Source organism: Mesoplodon bidens (assembly GCF_964165515.1).
Source record: "Mesoplodon bidens genome assembly, contig: HAP1_SCAFFOLD_303, whole genome shotgun sequence".
Lineage (NCBI taxonomy): Eukaryota > Metazoa > Chordata > Mammalia > Artiodactyla > Ziphiidae > Mesoplodon > Mesoplodon bidens.
The window spans coordinates 269,880-276,310 of NW_027672243.1; the positions used below are offsets into that span (position 1 = coordinate 269,880).

The following is a 6,431-nucleotide window of genomic DNA, read 5'->3' on the forward strand; positions in this document are numbered from 1 at the left end:
CTCTCAAGCGCCCCACCCTGCCCTCAGTTATCCACACCAACACATATATGTGCATGTACTACCTCACCTAACTAGACTGCAAGATCCCTGAGGGCAGGTACCACGTCTGATTTAACCTGCACTGGAAGACAAATGTAAATGCTCAACACTCAACTGAGGTGAACAAATGATCAAAATGGCAGGGTCAGTGCTCTGCACTGGCCACCCAACCTTCTCTTCCAGCCCCACTCATGTAAGAAGCAAAGTTAAATGACCCATTCAGGGACCCAGGTAGTAAAACTTCAAATGCAGTGCACCTTATATTAAGACCTAAGATAAAGGTGAACAATAGGAAATAAGAATTCTAGGTGATAATATATCAGTACAGACCAAACAACCAGAGAAACTTTAGGATAGTCAAGCCTCCTAATGTTTCCTCCAGGGTTTTTTTTAACTTCTTTTGAGTTCAGAACGTGGTTTTTGCCCAAATTCTACCTGCTACTTCTTCCTCTTGTCTAGAATAGCTAACAGAACCAAATGAGGATTAAAATTTCAACTTCAGTGGCACCGCTGGTTGAAGAATGGCACTGGGACCAAAAAAGGCAGTCAGGACCCAGAATGAGACCAACCTGACGTGCCCACCCAGGCACAGGCTAAGACACAGGACCTGAGAGACAGCAGAGCCCTGCCTCAGCCTACCACAGGCTTGTCTAAGTAACAGTCATGGGGACAGAGGCATGGCCCAGTGTTCTGTATCTTGACTTTGGCGATGACAATATAAATATACACATTTGTCAAAACTTATCGAATTATATACTTAAAATGGGTACACCTTGTTGAATGTAATTCATACCTCAATAAAGTTGATTTTAAAGTTAAATTAAACAGTCGCCTATGGGGACTTCCCCAGTGGCACAGTGGTTAAGAATCCGCCTGCCGGGCTTCCCTGGTGGTGCAGTGGTTGAGAGTCCGCCTGCCGATGCAGGGGACACGGGTTCGTGCCCCGGTCCGGGGAAGATCCCACATGCCGCAGAGCGGCTGGGCCTGTGAGCCATGGCCACTGAGCCTGCGTGTCCAGAGCCTGTGCTCCACAACGGAAGAGGCCACAACAGTGGGAGGCCCGCGTACCGCAAAAAAAAAAAAAAAAAAAAGAATCCGCCTGCCAATGCCGTGGAGCAACTAAGCCCATGCACCACAACTACAGAGCCTGAGCTCTAGAGCCAGTGAGCCACAACTACTGAGCCCATGTGTCACAACTGCTGAGCCTGCGTGTCACAACTGCTGAAGCCCGCGTGCCTAGAGCCTGCGCTCCACAACAAGAGAAGCCACCACCGTGAGAAGCCCACACACTGCCACAAAGACCCAATGCAGCCAAAAATAAAGAGAGAGACTGGGGAGACAGGGTGGAGCTTTCTGGCTTCTGAGGTGCTTCCTAGTAATAAGGACCAATCAGATTAGCCACTGCCAGGTCTCACAAATCTGTAAAATTACCGCTCCAGTAAGGAAGAGCAAGTGAAGGATAGACAGAAAAATGCAAAGTACTTTTCTCCTCTTTCTCTCCCTTCCCTGCTTGGGGAAAAAAATCAGAAGTCTTCCCCTGACCCCAGCTGTGGATCGTGAGCTTTGAGGAACTGGCCTTCCCTGCTATCATTGTTCAACTGTTTGTCCTCATGAACAGCCGCGCCCACTCGCAACACTGCCTAACCCTGAAAAACACAAAAGATCTCGGAGAAGCATTTCTTTCCAGCTCTACATCTAGCTGCTAAACTATCTGTTTCTATTACTGCTCATTCCAATAACAAGAGATTTAACAGGTATTAGACCACAACCACCCATACTAAGCACCAGCTGAATTCAAACAACATGAGCTGTGCTCTGACCTTGTGATGCTTTCAGAGAACAGTTGCCTCCTCTTTCCTCTTCGAGAAACTTGGTTTCTAGGCTAAAGAGTGACTCATGTTTTGCATCTGTAAACTCCTCTGGGGATTCCTCTGCTGTGCCAGGTGGCCCGTGCCCATCTTTTCCCTTAGGGTCAGCAGGTAAGGCCGCATCTGCAGTTTTGATAAAACATTTTGTGAAATTATTTACTACTCATAAATATAATTACACTTCTGTTGACAAATGAAATCTAATTCCTTAGGCTATCATTTACTTTTAAGCAAATTCAGGTAGAAGACATAAGTTTCAAAACTGAGCTTGACTGCTGACCTAGTACATGTGAAGATGTTCAAATCAGCGTTGATATAACAAATAACTAGAAAAAATGATTTCGTCATTTCTATCGAAGGGGTACTAATTAAATTACCACATATTATTTACAATGGAATACTATGTGATTAAGCTAATGTGAACCCACAGTTACACACGTTATATCATTAAAGAAAAAAGTAACTTACAGAAATGTATGAGGCCATTATGCACATACACACAAATATATATTCACTCATATATCCATAAAAAAGTAGCCTGGAAGGTTCTATAAAATGTTAAAGGTGTTCATCCCAGGGTGGAGGAGATATACGTTAACTATATTACCCTCTTAAATTTTTACAGTAAATATATATTACTTTTATAATTTAAAAAACCAAACTTTTCATTTTTAAAAACCTAAAACATGAAAGAAAAATGGAAAACCAACAAAATTTTAAAAGTCCCTAAGTCTGAGGCAACGATTTTTTTTATCCGAGTACAAGTGATGAATGAAAATACTAAGAATGGTGTGTGACACCTTAAAGTAGAGACAAAAATACAGTAAGGCAAATAGGCATTAAGATAACAGAATATAAAAAGTTACCCAGATATATTCAGACAATGGACTACTATTCCAGTAATAAAAAGAAATGAATTACTAATATGAACTACACGGATGAGTCACAACAACATGAGGAGCCAAAGAAGCCACATGCAAAAGGGTACTTATTGTGTGCTTCCATTCAAATGAATTTCTAGAATAGAAAACACTAATACATAGTGAAAGAAAGCATGTCAGTGGTTGCCTGATGCCAGGCCTGGGAAACTGACTGTAAAAGGACAAGAAGGAACTTTTTGCAGGTATTGGAAGTGTTCTGTATCTTGACTTTGGCGATGACAATATAGACAGACACATCTGTCAAAACTCATCAAATTACATACTTAAAATGGGTACACCTTGTTGAATGTAATTCATACTTCAATAAAGTTGATTTTAAAGTTAAATTAAAAAGTCACCTATGGGGACTTCCCTGGTGGCACAGTGGTTAAGAATTCGCCTGCTAATGCAGGGGACGTGGTTTCAAGCCCTAGTCTGGGAAGATCCCACATGCCGCAGAGCAACTAAGCTCGTGCGCCACAACAAGAGAAGCCACCACAGTGAGAAGCCGGCGCACCGCAACAAAGACACAATGCAGCCAAAAATAAATGAATTAATAATAATTTTTTAAAAAATAGTCACCTAGGGGCTTCCCTGGTGGCGCAGTGGTTGAGAGTCCGCCTGCCGATGCAGGGGACACGGGTTCGTGCCCCGGTCCGGGAAGATCCCACATGCCGCGGAGCGGCTGGGCCTGTGAGCCATGGCCGCTGAGCCTGCGCGTCCGGAGCCTGTGCTCCGCAACGGGAGAGGCCGCAGAGGTGAGAGGCCCGCATACCGCAAAAAAAAAAAAAAAAAAAAAAAAGTCACCTAGATGTTCGAGTGAGACAGAGTTCCTTTAAGCTTTCAATCCCAGCTCTTCTCTGAAGCCTCCCCTCATGTACCCTGGCAGCATGTGACCACTTTGCACGTCTTTAACACCTTATATTTATCGGTTCCATTCAGATTTGATGCTTGAAAAGTTTTGTATATTTTATGTCTATCTTCCACTAAACTTGGTTCCTCTAAGGCAGGAACAATCATCTCTTTCATAAATTGAGACCATTACAAAAACATAATTATGTTCCCTTTCCTCTCAATCAGGGGAATTTGAAGTAGGATTGATGAAATCCTGGAAATCATAAGCAAAAACGTCATTTCTGCATTTTTATGGCCAGAGGGTCCTGTGTTTTCATCAGATTCTTGAAGATATCACAGAGCCCAACAATGTTAAGAATCTCTGCTTTGAATCCATGTGCTTTCACCCAGCTCTATGGTACAAGGCACCCTGCCCCTGGGGCAATCTGTCTGTGGTCCCTGCAAAGATGATAAACCCACATCAAAGACACTTACTCCTCCGCATGTCAGTAGACTCTACTGCCGTCTCTTCCTCCACAACGATGTCACTATCGCCGTCTTCAAGATTCATTTCTGTCTCATCTATAACACTGTCTTCTTCCTCTTCTTCCTCCTCATCTTCCTTGGAAACATCCTTTAACGTGGCAAGTAGTCTGTTGTAACCAGAAACTTGTTCTGGTTCACTCTATGCTTCACTTTCAGAACTTGGAAGTATCTAAACCCTCTGACTAAAAGGAAAATGGGGATTTTAAAAACAAAAATTATATTGTTCTTGTTGCTACCCCACGACTATCATCAGGCCCACAGTGGAACCAAGTTCAGACTTTTCTAAATAAAAACCAGCTTTTCTGCAAATATGCAATCCTATCTATTCAACCAAACCTAGCACCAAATTTGTTTAAAACAGCTAATCTAGCTATGATTCTAGAAGCTCTTCCTCTTCTTTGAACTGCTAATGTTCTACGTGGGAAGACAGCAAACTAAACACATGGAGCTTTAGGTTATAAGGCGATCTAACCTATGTGTCAGCCACTTGGCACCTTTAAAGGAGCAACAGGAAAACTTACAACAAAAAAGTGTACTTTATTTCTGAGTCCGTGGTAATGAAATAAGACCTTTGATGATTTTGCACTCTATTTTATGTTAAGCAAACATAACATTCCCTCTTAGGATTCACCAAGAGCCCTCTGGTAAGCCTCCTTAACAGGTTCTAACAGGCTACTCTCTCAGGACAGTTTCCTACTCTATACTATATTAGTTATCACAATGGCATCTTAACAGACATCTGCACTTAAAACTAAGCAATATTACTAAAATATAGCTTACATCTAAAATCAGAAAGAGTGGAAATGTAGCCAAACATTATTACCATATATAATCTTAAAAGTAACCGTCCAGAATCTACTATCATAAAGAAGGTATAAAGCATTACCAGTTGACAAGTCTGTGGTTTTGCTTCCTTTCTGGAAACCCTGAGAAGAAACAGGCAATGTTAAACTTTAACTGCTAGTATGTAGCAATTAGGAAAAGCCTAATGATACAACTTTAAATGAACACGGCAGACTATACCGTTATAAATACATTATATCTATTGTCAAGTTAAAAACTCCATATGCATTTGGACAGGTTTTGTAAGGATATGCCAAATAGATAATAATAGACGAATGAAAAGGTCTAACAAGACCACATGACAAATACTACAGTCACACAGTAACAGGCTCTCATCCAAAAGATGGGAAATTTTGGCAAATACAAGCCCTCGGGGTTCACCTTTTCTAGCAAATTTCTTAAGTAGATTATCCCTCTAACTGTTGATAAAGCAGCCCAAAGGGGTGGGATGAGCACTAAGATCATAACTGAGAGTCTGGACACTTATAGAGGAACCCACAACTACCCAAACATTAGTTTCCTCATGGTCACTGAATACATAGGTGATGTCGAGGGTCCCAAGCAATTCTATTTTTTTTAACTTATTTAATTAATTTATTTTTGCCTGCTATGGCTCTTCGTTGCTGCGCCCGGGCTTTCTCTACTTACGGCGAGCGGTGGCTTCTCTTGTTGCAAAGCAGGGGCTCTAGGCTCGCGGGCATCAGTAGTTGCACCACCCTGGCTCAGCTGCTGTGGCTCGCGGGCTCTGGAGTGCAGGCTCAATAGTTGTGGCGCATGGGCTTACTTGCACCGCGGCATGTGGGATCTTCCTGGACCAGGGCTCGAACCCCTGTCCCCTCCGTTGCCAGGCGGATTCTTAACCACTGCGCCACCAGGGAAGCCCCCCAAGCAATTCTTTAAAAGCATATAAAACGAAAACAAGCTTATAAAATCTCCGCCCAGTCGCCACACGGGAGGCGTGCCGTCTAGCATAAAACTACAGGCTCAACAAAGGGTAGGAAGTCCGGTGAAGAACCCCATCTCAGGCGGGAAGCCGTCAGGATCCCCGGGCGAGCTAGGCCGGCGCCGGGGCAGCGTGGGACGCGGCGGGAGCTGCCCTGTCACTACCCCCGGGGCACCGGTGGACCAAACGCGGGGACACGCGGGCTCCCACCGGGAAAGGACGCCGGCAGCGCCGGTCCCAGCCTTGCCTCTCCATACGTGTCATAGAAGGGATGCTCCTCGCCGAAATCCCTTAGATGCTTCTTCTGCTTTTTAGTTAGGGAGCTGAGCAGCTGGCTCTGGCTCCGGCTCCGGCTCCCGCGTTTGCCCATGGGGAAGACGGCAATTCAGCCAACCTCCAAGAATCGCGTTTTGCACCCGGAAGTAGTCTCGTCAACCC

General features: G+C 44.0%; 1 pseudogene across 1 annotated transcript in view; it reads right to left on the bottom strand.

Moving 5' to 3' along the window:
* The window catches only part of LOC308610442 (U3 small nucleolar RNA-associated protein 25 homolog), a 29,439-nt pseudogene extending 23,008 nt beyond the window's left edge, over window positions 1-6,431 (bottom strand). Inside the window, exons 1-4 of the transcript in view lie at window positions 6,251-6,431; window positions 5,094-5,133; window positions 4,157-4,389; window positions 1,860-2,030 (exon numbers count right to left, since the gene is read on the bottom strand). The product of the transcript in view is annotated as a U3 small nucleolar RNA-associated protein 25 homolog (transcript). The remainder of the gene's footprint in view (window positions 1-1,859; window positions 2,031-4,156; window positions 4,390-5,093; window positions 5,134-6,250) is intronic.